This window comes from Bos grunniens, chromosome 14 (genome assembly GCF_055505025.1).
Source record: "Bos grunniens cultivar Pamir isolate PY7600 chromosome 14, Bosgru_T2T1.0, whole genome shotgun sequence".
Lineage (NCBI taxonomy): Eukaryota > Metazoa > Chordata > Mammalia > Artiodactyla > Bovidae > Bos > Bos grunniens.
Window position 1 is genome coordinate 52,858,760 of NC_141178.1, and position 15,553 is coordinate 52,874,312.

Consider the following 15,553-nt stretch of genomic DNA (forward strand, 5'->3'; position numbering starts at 1 on the left):
AGCAATACAAAGAAATAGACTACTGATATGAGCAACTAGATGGACAAACTTCAAACGCATGACGCGAAGTCCAAACGCTACATACTGTTCAGCTTCATTTCTCTGATATCCTGGAAATGGCAAAAATAGAGGAGTGGGTATCCGGGGAGGGATAAGGGTTGATCTTAGACGGGTGTGAGGGAAGTTTTGGGTTGGTGGCACAGTTCTACATCTTGACTGGTGGTGAGAGCACAACCACACATACGCATCAAAGCTCACAGAATGGTATTCTTTAACAAGAGAATCTTACTGTAAAGTATACTTCAATATCGCTCACTGAAAAGGGAATTACTGTGGAGACAATTATAAACAAGCGTGTACCTATGGGCCAAAATTTTTTGTACTTTTAAAAAGTTTTAATTCACCTAATAAAAAAACACACCTCCCCTTGATGATTATTCCTTGGAATCTTTGATATAGATATTAACAAAAAACACATAGAAATGTAAGTATAAGCATGTTTATAAACATGTCACTGTTTGGATTAAGAAAAAATCAACAGTTAATGTAGCAAAACATAAAGGATGAAACAACAACCATTAGGAAAATGGTTAAATAAATTATCGTGTGTGCATATACACACATGGGCTTCCCAGGTGGCTCAGGGGTAAAGACTCTGCCTGCCAACGCAGAAGATGCAAGAGCGACTGATACTCGCAACCGGTGGCATCACGGTCAGGAGCATGGACTCGGGTCAGCTCTTTCTGTTCCCATGCTGCTTCTACTATGAGTTGTGTAACTTTAGACATATTACTTCCTCTCTGTGACTCCATTTTCTCCTCTGTAAAATGGAAATAATAACAGTATTGAACTCACAGGATTTTTGTGAAGATTAAATGCTACATATATGTCAGTATATATAAAGTGCTAGGTACACCACCTGATACATAAACAGTCAATAAACGTTTGCTATTGTTAGTAGTAAAAATGGAGATTTCAGCTCATTCTAGAATCTCAAGTGATAAGATCATGATTGCTTCAACAAGAAGATCAGAATCTAAGCAAGTCTCTCTTTCTTAGTCAAGGGAAAGTAAAGTGAGTTGCTCAATTGTGTCCGACCCTCAGCGACCCCATGGATTGCAGCCTACCAGGCTCCTCGGTCCATGGGATCTTCCCGGCAGGAGTACTGGAGTGGGGTGCCATTGCCTTCAAGGGAAAGAATAAAAAAAAATCCATATATCCAAAATGGATAGGAGTGAAATTGTCTTTTCACAAAAAGGAAAAGTACTCTCTACTCGTAATGTAATCCTGTAGATTAAGCCTGACACTTTCCCCCCTTTCTTCACCTCCTTATCCAAAACTGTGCCCAGGTGCAGAAAAAGGATTTGAGCTAGTAGAAGGGAATTCATTGCCATCTAAACTCCATATGGTCACAAGAGATACCAGAAAATGAAAGAAGGTTCAGTCAAAAAGACACTCGCAGTAAAACTGAATTTTTAAAGCTACATCTGTCATATTATTTGTGCCACATGAATCATTTGGTTGCAGTAAGGACAAAAGGAACTCAGTGCTAGAACTACAGGATGTGTGTGTATCCGTGCGTGTGTGTGTGTGAGCACGCCTGTGCCTTTCCCAGAACATATGTCATCCCACTTGGCTTTTGCCAAAGGTGAAATTGGATCTTGTACTAAAATATAGCAATACACAATCAAAATGTTGGGGTTTAGTCCTCGTTGGGGAAAAAAAGCATTTGATTTGAACGTGGGTTAGGCGGCTTTGTTGACATTTTCCTCCGAATGAAACAAACAAACAAAATGATGCTTTTGTCTTTTCCATAGTAGCTCCTCTTGTTTCTCCCTCCCCGCCTTGTTTGTGGCATTCCACAACAAGAATGGAAACTTTGCAGGCAATCAATGCAGCCGAACCATGTGAAAAAAAAATAAATAAAATGGAGGGAGTGGAATCACTGGGCAACTCGCATGATACGGCTACAGCGAGGCAGATCCTAGAGTTGGAATCATATCATTGTAGCATCTGCAGCGGCCTCCTTAGAGAGTACATAGTAATCATCTCTCTTCATGGTCAGTAACCACATAAGGACAACACCAGACGATGCCAGTGGTTTTGGTCCTGTAGCATTTATATGCTTCCCCGCGAAGACAGTCATGCCAGATAATATTCGTCAACCTTGTCCTTGGTCTTCCCTCTTGATGGAGGCAGATGTTTATTCTCCATCTGTACTATATGTCAGTGTAACTGCAGCCTTAATCTGGCAAAGGGTGCCTCTGATATGATGAGGCCATCACAGAAGCTGCTGGAAAGATTACTCTGGTGAATAAAATCAGTTTATGGCTAAAAACATTTATTCTTCATTTTGATAAGCTCTTAACAAATGGAAATTTGCCTTCCTACACTTTTGCCAAGCATAGGACTATGTTTATTTCTCGCTATATGGGTCACCGAGGATTCCCAGCTGTTAGCTAGAGTCAGTTGTGCATTGCTGCACTCAGCAACATCTGTTTCACAAAAACAGTATCCAGCTTTTAGCGCTCAAATGGAGGTTATACCATATGCCGGCAGACCACTTAGTTTTTACCTTGGGAACTAACTTTACTTGAGTCAAGGTAACACAGGAAAAACTGAATATTTAAATGTTACCCGGCTTCAGTCACATCTTCATGTGTGCCTGTCATTTCCAACTATATATAGTAAAGTTACTTCCAAGCATACACTGCAAGCTGTTCCTCTGTTTAATTATTAATTGGAAGAAAGTTTGTTTGCAAAACAGTTGAGATGTATTTTGTGATAGATGCGGATGTTGAAAGTAGTGCCATAAGGTGATTTTGCTAAGAGAGCATTCTGTTAAAACGTCAATTATTAGCTACGGACAAAAGCAAATCAGGTGCATAGCCCCTAAGGTGTGCCGTGATGGAAGCCTACAGCATGCCAAATATTTTCTTACATTACAGAATAGTCTTCATTGCTTGACTTTTGCCTTGGTTCCCTTGTCTTAGCCCAACATACTTTTCAAAGGAAAATAGAAAATAGGACTTGTGTTTTCAGTTTATAAGAAATTTAAACTTAAAAAAAATATATTCAAACCAATACAATATTGTAAAGTAAAATAAATAAATTAATTAATTAAAAAACCCAAAAAACCAAATGCATGTTGGTTTAAAGTTTATATCCCTGTTACTGGTGTTCAGTTGCAACGTCATGGCCAACACTTGTGGCCCCATGGACTGTACCAGCCAGGCTCCTCTGACCGTGAGATTTCCCAAATGAGAATACTAGAGTTTGTAGACATTTTCTTCTCCAGGGGATCTTCTCCACCCAGGGATTAAACCTGGGTCTCCCACATTGCAGGCAGATTCTTTCCCTGGTCTGAACCATTGGGAAATCCCTATAACTTTGGTTACCTTCTATTTTAAAGAATTTTCTGTTTCAAAAGCTAAGTCAAGGCCAGTCCTAGGTAGAAATGTGAATTTCTTCATCCTGGCTCCCTCTGTAGCTGAGCCTCTCTCTCCTTTCCTTGAAATATAAAGTTGTCTATCTTTTGAGTTATCCTCAACAAACTTCACTTTCAACTATTTGTCAATAAAACTTTTCTGAAACATTTGCTAACAAAATTCAATCCTCTCCCACCCTTTTTCCAGCAATAGTTTTTTTTTTCCCCCTCACAGGTAACCTTGGGAAGGAGCAATGGTGAGGATGAGAGTGAGAATGGTAATAAATAACTAATAGCCTTGTCCACAAACAAGAACCAAGACGACCAGTGTGGCTGTTAGATATCCACAATTTGAAAACTTTGATTATAACAATAGAAATCTCGTCGTATCCAATGAAGCCAAGGCAGGAAGAGCAGATAGATCTGACAATGAACTCAAGGTGGGAACTGGAAACCAGAAATCAAAGTCCTTCTCTCCATTTCTCTGAGGCCATGCAGCCTTCACTTTTCTCTGCAGTGCTGCACGTGACTCACAAACAGCTCATGAGCGTGCCCTGTGGGAAATGGCTGTGTAAGCCTTGACTTTACACACCCTCGCTCTACAGTCCTGATGGGGTGCTGATGCCAAACTCCTAGGATAGAGAACCTTCCCGGCCCAGGTGGAGTCATGTGTCCAAGGCTGATCCATTCAGAGACAAATGACCTCATAGAAATAACAAGAGAAACTTTGTTGTCGTTCAGTCATTCAGTTGTGCCCAACTCTTTGCGACCCCATGGACTGCAGCATGCCAGGCTTCCTTGTCCTTCACCATCTCCCAGGGTTTGCTCACACTCATGTCCGCTGAGTCAATGATGCCATCCAACCATCTCATCCTCTGTCACCCCCTTCTCTTCCTGCCTTCAATCTCACCTAGCATCAGGGTCTTTTCCAGTGAGTCGGCTCTTTGCATCGGGTGGCAAAAGTATTGGAGCTTTGGCTTCAGTATCATTAGCTACTGATGAATCTTTTTAGGTTAAATCTGCCTCAGTGAGTATGGTTCTGACAACACAGAAAGCAAAAGTATTTCATAGGTTTAATCCTGCTCTTTCACAAGAAATGTATATCTGTATACTTTGCTATAATTCAGTTAATATTCAATTAAGAACCAAACTTTTACTGACCATTTACTATGTGCTACTGAGTGTTCAAGAACATTCCTTCTCTGGTCTTACCCTTTGGGAATGCACAAGCTGCTGGGGGGGGGCGATGAGGAGAGGAGTAGGTGGGTGATGTTTACAACACGACACTGGATCCTGCACAGGGTAGGGGAGGTGTTAGACGTTCTGTAGAAAATTCAGAAACACCCTTTCTTATGAAGGTGCAAATACTTCTAATTTTTTAGGATCAATTCCTTTTTCATTGACATAGGTGGGGCTGTGTGTTCATGTACACCTCATAAAAAATACGATGGGAATTTTTTTTTCTGAAGAAAGCAAAGAGAGGAAAGAACTCTGTGATAAAGCAATCAATGAGCTCTAAAGAATTTCTGATTTTCCATGAGGCTTGGGGGCCTATCTTGGTCCATGAGGAGGCTCACAAGCTCCTCTTTTCTGTAATAAAGTCAACTTTACAGACCAATGGTCTTTCCTTTCTTTAGGATAACTGGGCCCATGATAATCTGATGAAGCTGGAAATCCTCTCCTCAGGAAGAAAAAAAAACTGTCTCCTAATTTTTGCATATATTTGGAAGAAAACTTTTCCCCTCTAAAATTCTAGAAGAGTATATGGATTCCTGACACCCATCCACAGAATCCTATTTAAGAACCCCTGTTCAACACTGAACTCCCATAAGGTGGGGACCAGGTGGGGGATGTCATCATATCCTCTTTTATTCCTACATCCTGGCAGAGGGTCTCCAAGAATTTTTAACAAATATTGAATGATAATAATAAAATTGATATTTAACATCTAGCATTTTTCAATGATTAGTAGCAAAATTTTTCTCTAAGCAAACTATAACTAATTTAATCTTCACCACAACTTTTGAGGTAGATTTTATTACCTCCTTTTTATGGATGAGAAAATTGGTCAAAAAAGTTGTATAAGACATAAATGAATTAATTAAAATCCTTTCTAGGTCTCTTAAACCTAGCAGACCAAGGCTTAAGTTGTATCTTTCTTTAAGTTCTTCTTAAGTGCTTACCTAAATTTAGTTGAGAGATAGTAACTCAGATTTCCTATAAAGAAAAAAATCCCCATAAAGGAAATAACATGTGTCATTTCACAGAGAATTTAAAAAAAGAGGATGAATGCCACGAAGTCCCACCTCTTCTTGTTCTACAGATTATAAACACCAGTAACTTCCCCATGTGGTTTCTCATTCATCCCTTATTATTAAAAACAAAGTCTGTCCTGTGATTACCAAGGCAAAACTTTCAAACACCTAAGATAAGCAAATCTCACTATGGAGTTAATTTTAATGGCAGATCACAGATTCTTTCAAATGGACTGTCTAACATTTCCCAGAGAAGTGCACACTATTATTTGATTTTTGACTCCATCTTCCTTCTCCATTGGTATTTTTATTATGATTTGTTGTTGCTTTATTCTCCTCATTTCTTGTTCTATATTACTTTCATTTAAGTTCTCCCTAACCTACAAGCTTGATGAGCTGTCTATAAAGAAAGCAGGAAAGATATTAAAAATAAGAGGATTTTCCAGGTGGGTTCTCCCAAGCTCTCGGCTCTCTCGTTAGAATCAAGATTTTACAGTTACATCTGCATAGTTCTTTTTTTTAAAAAAAAAATAAAAACTTTTATAAAGGGGAAAAATAGAAAAGGGTCTGAGATACCTCATTGCTCTTCACCCACCACCATCCAGCCATGCAGTGGCATCAGAGGATAGTACAAAGACCCAGGGCGAAACCAACTATGAGTACACTGCATCAAAGGACTCCAGCTCCCTTTACACAGGCACCAGGAGCATCAGTCTCTACCTGTCAACGTGCCAGGCTAAAAGTCTTCCTCCCATACTTACATATTGTATTACATCATACTGAGATTCGACTAGTTAATAAGAACTAAGGAAAGGGCTTTCTCAGGTGGCTCAGTGGTAAAGAATCTACCTGCTAATGCAGGAGACACAGGTTCTATCCCTGGGTTGGGAAGACCCCCTGGAGGAGGAAATGGTAACCCACCTCAGTATTCTTGCTGGGAAATCCCATGGACAAGAGGAGCCTGGTGGGCTACAGTTCATGGGGTGACAAAAGAGTCAGACACGATGTAGTGACTAAACAACAAACAGCATGCATTTAGTGTCTAGAGAAATGAAAGAAAATAAGGTGCAAATCTGTTGAACTAACTTACTGAAATACTCTTTTCCTATCTCTAGAATCAGAAAGAAAGTGAAAGTGTTAGTCGCTCAGTCATGTCTATTTGCAACCCCATGGACTGTAGCCTGCCGGTCTGGGATTGGTTCCTCTGTCTACGGGATTCTCCAGGCCAGAACACTAGAGTGGGTAGTCATTTGCTTCTCTAGGAGATCTTCCCGACCCAGGGATGGAACCTGGGTCTCCCATGTTGCAGGCAGATTCTTTACTGTCTGAGCCACCAGGGAAATCTCTTTAAATACAAATCTGAGTCTTATTTTAAATACAAGGGTCAGAGTGTCTTATTTTAAATTACTGATGGGATATCCTGATGAATGCCAAAGCCTTTGACTGTGTGGATCACAATAAACTGTGTGGAAAATTCTTAAAGAGATGGGAATACCAGGCAGGCACATGACCTGCCTCTTGAGAAATCTATATGCAGGACAGGAAGCAACAATTAGAACTGGACATGGAACAACAGACTGGTTCCAAATAGGAAAAGGAGTCCGTCAAGGCTGTATATTGTCACCTTCCTTATTTAACTTATATGCAGAGTACATCATGAGAAACGTTGGGCTGGAGGAACCACAAGCTGGAATCAAGATTGCCGGGAGAAATATCAATAACCTCAGATATGCAGATGATACCCCCTTATGGCAGAAAGTGAAGAGGAACTAAAAAGCCTCTTGATGGGAGGAGGAGCCAAGATGGCGGAGGAGTAGGACAGGGAGAACACTTTCTCCCCCACAAATTCATCAAAAGAGCATTTAAACGTCGAGTAAATTCCACAAAACAACTTCTGAATGCCGGCAGAGGACATCAGGCACCCAGAAAAGCAATCCAACTCTTCGAAAGGAGGTAGGAAAAAATATAAAAGACAAAAAAAAAGACAAAAGAGGGAGGGACGGAGCTCCGTCCCGGGAAGGGAGTCTTAAAAAGAGAGAAGTTTCCAAACACCAGGAAACCTTCTCACTGCCGAATCTGTGCCGAGCTTTGGAAGCACAGAGGGCAACGTAACAGGAAGAAAAAATAAATAAACAATTAAAACTCGAAGATTGCGAGTCCTACGGTAACTCCCCCAGTGGAGAAGCAGCGCAGACGCCTGCAGGCGCCATTAACAAGCGGGGGCTGGGCAGGGAGGCGCAGCGCGGGCTGCATCGCTTAGAGTAAGAATCTGGCCTGAATACCCTGAGCACTATCTGAGCGAAATAATTTGGGCTAACAAACCAGACTGTGGGATATCTACTACGCGAAAAGCCAGCCCCAACCTAAGACCGCCAGGCCCGTGCACGGAACAAAGAATTGAACAGAGATAGCCGGCTGCAGACCTTCCCCCTCCGGTGATAGGCAGCCAGAGCCGGAAGGGGGCAATCGCAGCCCCAGAGAGACATTATCTATAAAACTGTAAGCAGGCTTCTTTGCTAACTAAAACTTCTTGGGGGTCTGGACGGTTAACATCTGCCTAAGAAGGTGCGCCGGTTTTGCGCCCAGATAACCGAGTGGCGGGGAGGCGATAAGTCGCAGCATTGGCGCTCGCCAAACACCTCATCACTTGAGCTGCTCGGACCTGGGAAGAGCACAATACTCAGGCCCAACTGAGTCTGCGCCTCTGAGGACTATCCGAGTGCCTGAACCTGAGCGGCTTGGACCTGGGAGGTACATGCAACCCAGGGCCAGCCTTGGATTGTTCCCGGCGGAACAACCTAGAGCCCGAGCAGTGTGGGCAGGGAGGCTACACGCGCAGTGAGCGGGGGCAGACCCAGTGTGGCTGAGGCACTGCGAGCGCACGCCAGTGTTATTTGCTTGCAGCATCCCTCCCTCCCTCCCCACAGCGCGACTGAACAAAGAGAAGAAATACAGTTCCACCCATCAGAACACTGACACAAGCTTCCCTAACCAGGAAACCTTGACAAGCCACCTGTACAAACCCACACACAGTGAGGAATAGACACAATAAAGAGAACTCCACAAACTGCCAGAATACAGAAAGGACACCCCATACTCAGCAATTTAAACAAGATGAAGAGACAGAGGAATAGCCAGCAGATAAAGGAACAGGATAAATGTCCACCAAACCAAACAAAAGAGGAAGAGATAGGGAATCTACCTGATAAAGAATTCCGAATAATGATAGTGAAATTGATCCAAAATCTAGAAATTAAAATGGAATCACAGATAAATAGCTTGGAGACAAGGATTGAGAAGATGCAAGAAAGGTTTAACAAGGACCTAGAAGAAATAAAAAAGAGTCAATATACAATGAATAATGCAATAAATGAAATTAAAAACACTCTGGAGGCAACAAATAGTAGAATAACAGAGGCAGAAGATAGGATTAGTGAATTAGAAGATAGAATGGTAGAAATAAATGAATCAGAGAGAATAAAAGAAAAACGAATTAAAAGAAATGAGGACAATCTCAGAGACCTCCAGGACAATATTAAACGCTACAACATTCGAATCATAGGGGTTCCAGAAGAAGAAGACAAAAAGAAAGACCATGAGAAAATACTTGAGGAGATAATAGTTGAAAACTTCCCTAAACTGGGGAAGGAAATAATCACCCAAGTCCAAGAAACCCAGAGAATCCCAAACAGGATAAACCCAAGGCGAAACACCCCAAGACACATATTACTCAAATTAACAAAGATCAAACACAAAGAACAAATATTAAAAGCAGCAAGGGAAAAACAACAAATAACACACAAGGGAATTCCCATAAGGATAACAGCTGATCTTTCAATAGAAACTCTTCAAGCCAGGAGGGAATGGCAAGACATACTTAAAATGATGAAAGAAAATAACCTACAGCCCAGATTATTGTACCCAGCAAGGATTTCATTCAAGTATGAAGGAGAAATCAAAAGCTTCTCAGATAAGCAAAAGCTGAGAGAATTCTGCACCACCAAACCAGCTCTACAACAAATACTAAAGGATATTCTCTAGACAGGAAACACAAAAATGGTGTATAAATTCGAACCCCAAACAATAAAGTAAATGGCAACGGGATCATACTTATCAGTAATTACCTTAAACGTAAATGGGTTGAATGCCCCAACCAAAAGACAAAGACTGGCTGAATGGATACAAAAACAAGACCCCTACATATGTTGTCTACAGGAGACCCACCTCAAAACAGGGGACACATACAGACTGAAAGTGAAGGGCTGGAAAAAGATTTTCCATGCAAATAGGGACCAAAAGAAAGCAGGAGTAGCAATACTCATATCAGATAAAATAGACTTTAAAACAAAGGCTGTGAAAAGAGACAAAGAAGGTCACTACATAATGATCAAAGGATCAATCCAAGAAGAAGATATAACAATTATAAATATATATGCACCCAACACGGGAGCACCGCAGTATGTAAGACAAATGCTAACAAGTATGAAAGGAGAAATTAACAATAACACAATAATAGTGGGAGACTTTAATACCCCACTCACACCTATGGATAGATCAACTAAACAGAAAATTAATAAGGAAACACAAACTTTAAACGATACAATAGACCAGTTAGACCTAATTGATATCTATAGGACATTTCATCCCAAAACAATGAATTTCACCTTTTTCTCAAGCGCACATGGAACCTTCTCCAGGATAGATCACATCCTGGGCCATAAAGCTAGCCTTGGTAAATTCAAAAAAATAGAAATCATTCCAAGCATCTTTTCTGACCACAATGCAGTAAGATTAGATCTCAATTACAGGAGAAAAACTATTAAAAATTCCAACATATGGAGGCTGAACAACACGCTGCTGAATAACAAACAAATCACAGAAGAAATCAAAAAAGAAATCAAAATTTGCATAGAAACGAATGAAAATGAAAACACAACAACCCAAAACCTGTGGGACACAGTAAAAGCAGTCCTAAGGGGAAAGTTCATAGCAATACAGGCACACCTCAAGAAACAAGAAAAAAGTCAAATAAATAACCTAACTCTACACCTCAAACAACTAGAAAAGGAAGAAATGAAGAACCCCAGGGTTAGTAGAAGGAAAGAAATCTTAAAAATTAGAGCAGAAATAAATGCAAAAGAAACAAAAGAGACCATAGCAAAAATCAACAAAGCCAAAAGCTGGTTCTTTGAAAGGATAAATAAAATTGACAAACCATTAGCCAGACTCATCAAGAAACAAAGGGAGAAAAATCAAATCAATAAAATTAGAAATGACAGTGGAGAGATCACAACAGACAACATAGAAATACAAAGGATCATAAGAGACTATTATCAACAATTATATGCCAATAAAATGGACAACGAGGAAGAAATGGACAAATTCTTAGAAAAGTACAACTTTCCAAAACTCGACCAGGAAGAAATAGAAAGCCTTAACAGACCCATCACAAGCATGGAAATTGAAACTGTAATCAAAAATCTTCCAGCAAACAAAAGCCCAGGTCCAGACGGCTTCACAGCTGAATTCTACCAAAAATTTAGAGAAGAGCTAACACCTATCCTGCTCAAACTCTTCCAGAAAATTGCAGAGGAAGGTAAACTTCCAAACTCATTCTATGAGGCCACCATCACCCTAATACCAAAACCTGACAAAGATGCCACAAAAAAAGAAAACTATAGGCCAATATCACTGATGAACATAGATGCAAAAATCCTAAACAAAATTCTAGCAATCAGAATCCAACAACACATTAAAAAGATCATACACCATGACCAAGTGGGCTTTATCCCAGGGATGCAAGGATTCTTCAATATCCGCAAATCAATCAATGTAATACACCACATTAACAAATTGAAAAACAAAAATCATATGATTATCTCAATAGATGCAGAGAAAGCCTTTGACAAAATTCAACACCCATTTATGATAAAAACTCTCCAGAAAGCAGGAATAGAAGGAACATACCTCAACATAATAAAAGCTATATATGACAAACCCACAGCAAACATTATCCTCAATGGTGAAAAATTGAAAGCATTTCCTCTAAAGTCAGGAACAAAACAAGGGTGCCCACTTTCACCATTACTATTCAACATAGTTTTGGAAGTTTTGGCTACAGCAATCAGAGCAGAAAAAGAAATAAAAGGAATCCAAATTGGAAAAGAAGAAGTAAAACTCTCACTATTTGCAGATGACATGATCCTCTACATAGAAAACCCTAAAGACTCCACCAGAAAATTACTAGAACTAATCAATGATTATAGTAAAGTTGCAGGATATAAAATCAACACACAGAAATCCCTTGCATTCCTATACACTAATAATGAGAAAACAGAAAGAGAAATTAAGGAAACAATTCCATTCACCATTGCAACGAGGAGAATAAAATACTTAGGAATATATCTACCTAAAGAAACTAAAGACCTATATATAGAAAACTATAAAACACTGGTGAAAGAAATCAAAGAGGACACTAATAGATGGAGAAATATACCATGTTCATGGATTGGAAGAATCAATATAGTGAAAATGAGTATACTACCCAAAGCAATTTATAGATTCAATGCAATCCCTATCAAGCTACCAACAGTATTCTTCACAGAGCTAGAACAAATAATTTCACAATTCGTATGGAAATACAAAAAACCTCGAATAGCCAAAGCGATCTTGAGAAAGAAAAATGGAACTGGAGGAATCAACCTACCTGACTTCAGGCTCTACTACAAAGCCACAGTTATCAAGACAGTATGGTACTGGCACAAAGACAGAAATATAGATCAATGGAACAAAATAGAAAGCCCAGAGATAAATCCACGCACATATGGACACCTTATCTTTGACAAAGGAGGCAAGAATATACAGTGGATTAAAGACAATCTCTTTAACAAGTGGTGCTGGGAAATCTGGTCAACCACTTGTAAAAGAATGAAACTAGAACACTTTCTAACACCATATACAAAAATAAACTCAAAATGGATTAAAGATCTCAACATAAGACCAGAAACTATAAAACTCCTAGAGGAGAACATAGGCAAAACACTCTCTGACATACATCACAGCAGGATCCTCTATGACCCACCTCCCAGAATATTGGAAATAAAAGCAAAAATAAACAAATGGGACCTAATTAAACTTAAAAGCTTCTGCACATCAAAGGAAACTATTAGTAAGGTGAAAAGACAGCCTTCAGAATGGGAGAAAATAATAGCAAATGAAGTAACCGACAAACAACTAATCTCAAAAATATACAAGCAACTCCTACAGCTCAACTCCAGAAAAATAAATGACCCAATCAAAAAATGGGCCAAAGATCTAAATAGACATTTCTCCAAAGAAGACATACAGATGGCTAACAAACACTTGAAAAGATGTTCAACATCACTCTTTATCAGAGAAATGCAAATCAAAACCACTATGAGGTACCATTTCACACCAGTCAGAATGGCTGCGATCCAAAAGTCTACAAATAATAAATGCTGGAGAGGGTGTGGAGAAAAGGGAACCCTCTTACACTGTTGGTGGGAATGCAAATTAGTACAGCCACTATGGAGAACAGTGTGGAGATTCCTTAAAAAACTGGAAATAGAACTGCCTTATGATCCAGCAATCCCACTGCTGGGCATACACACTGAGGAAACCAGAAGGGAAAGAGACACGTGTACCCCAATGTTCATCGCAGCACTGTTTATAATAGCCAGGACATGGAAGCAACCTAGATGTCCATCAGCAGATGAATGGATAAGAAAGCTGTGGTACATATACACAATGGAGTATTACTCAGCCATTAAAAAGAATACATTTGAATCAGTTCTAATGAGGTGGATGAAACTGGAGACTATTATACAGAGTGAAGTAAGCCAGAAGGAAAAACATAAATACAGTATACTAACGCATGTTTATGGAATTTAGAAAGATGGTAACGATAACCCTGTGTACGAGACAGCAAAAGAGACACTGATGTATAGAACAGTCTTATGGACTCTGTGGGAGAGGGTGGGAAGATTTGGGAGAATGTCATTGAAACATGTGAAATGTCATGTATGAAACGAGATGCCAGTCCAGGTTCAGTGCACGATGCTGGATGCTTGGGGCTGGTGCGCTGGGAGGGCCCAGGGGGATGGTATGGGGAGGTTGGGAGGGAGGAGGGTTCAGGATGGGGAGCATGTGATTTTTTTTTAAAAAAAAAAAAAAAAAAAAAAAAAGCCTCTTGATGAAAGTGAAAGAGGAGAGTGAAAAAGCTGGCTTAAAGCTCAACATTCAGAAAACGAAGATCATGGCATCTGGTCCCATCACTTCATGGGAAATAGATGGGGAAACAGTGGAAACAGTGGCTGACTTTATTTTTCTGGGCTCCAAAATCACTGCAGACGGTGATTGCAGCCATGAAATTAAAGATGCTTACTCCTTGGAAGGAAAGTTATGACCAACCTAGACAGCATGTTGAAAAGCAGAGACATTACTTTGCCAACAAAGGTCCGTCTAGTCAAGGCTATGGTTTTTCCAGTAGTCATGTATGGATGTGAGAGTTGGACAATACAGAAAGCTGAGCGCAGAAGAATCGATGCTTTTGAACTGTGGTGTTGGAGAACTCTTGAGAGTCCCTTGGACTGCAAGGAGATCCAACCAGTCCATCCTAAAGGAGATCAGTCCTGGGTGCTCATTGGAAGGACTGATGTTGAAGCTGAAACTCCAATACTTTGGCCACCTGATGTGAAGAGCTGACTCATTGGAAACGACCCTGATGCTGGGAAAGATTGAGGGCAGGAAGAGAAGGGGATGACTGAGGATGAGATGGTTGGATGGCATCACCGACTCAATGGACATGGGTTTGGGTGGACTCCGGGAGCTGGTGATGGACAGGGAGGCCTGGTGTGCTGCGGTTTATGGGGTTGCAAAGAGTCAGATGTGACTGAGAGACTGAACTGAACCCAACTGATCCTGATGAAACCTTTAAATACTCACCTATTGGGTTAACTTATGCTCCTTGACTCAGCATATGGAGCTCTATGAGATCTGAACGCATGTCTTGATTTTACCCTCAGTTTCACTTTTCACCTCCCACCTCTGCTTCTACTTCCCTGCACCCACCACTGCTGCACACACCTTGCCTTTGCTCAAATCTCTTCTGCCTAGAGTCCCTTGTCCACCTTTGTCTACTTCTATTAGATTCAGCAGAGGCAATGCCTCCCACAGGAAGCTCTTCTTCTCCTGTTCCATGCTGGTCAGGTCAGGTTCACTTTATCTATGGTCCAGTAAGACTAGCACCTACTTCTATCACTGGATTTAAATTGTTTTTATAAAGAGGTGCTATGATGTCTGTTCAGTTGAGGTCAGTGCTATTTTGAGTTTGTATTTTCTGTCCCTGGCACTTAGGGAGTTTGTATTTTCTGTCCCTAGGCATATAGAGAGAGCTCAACACCCTTCTTTTAAATCAAAGAAAGAAACATAAAGATGTTTTAAAAATAAATTATCCAGATTTACTGTCTTCTTTTAGGGGTCCTGTTGCTACTTATGCATCAGGAATCACATCTGAAGTCAAGATTTTATTACTTTATAACATGAAGTTTTTCCCTCTAATTCAAGTCTTAAAATGTTTCCCTGTTGATTAAATTCTTTGGGAAACTATTACAGTTGCTTTATGTTGCAAATTGCTTTTCATAAAATAGAGAACTTTTTAAAGTGCTTATTTTAAAAAATGAATCTTTTGAATGCAATATTCATAATATTCCATATCAGATAGTGATATTTCATCATTTAATTTAGTCCCAGCATGTTAATATAAAAAGGTTTACATCTAATTTGGGCACTAATGTTCAGTGTATTTGAGGAAAATGGGAGTTTATAAATTTGAAATTTATAAAGCATTAAT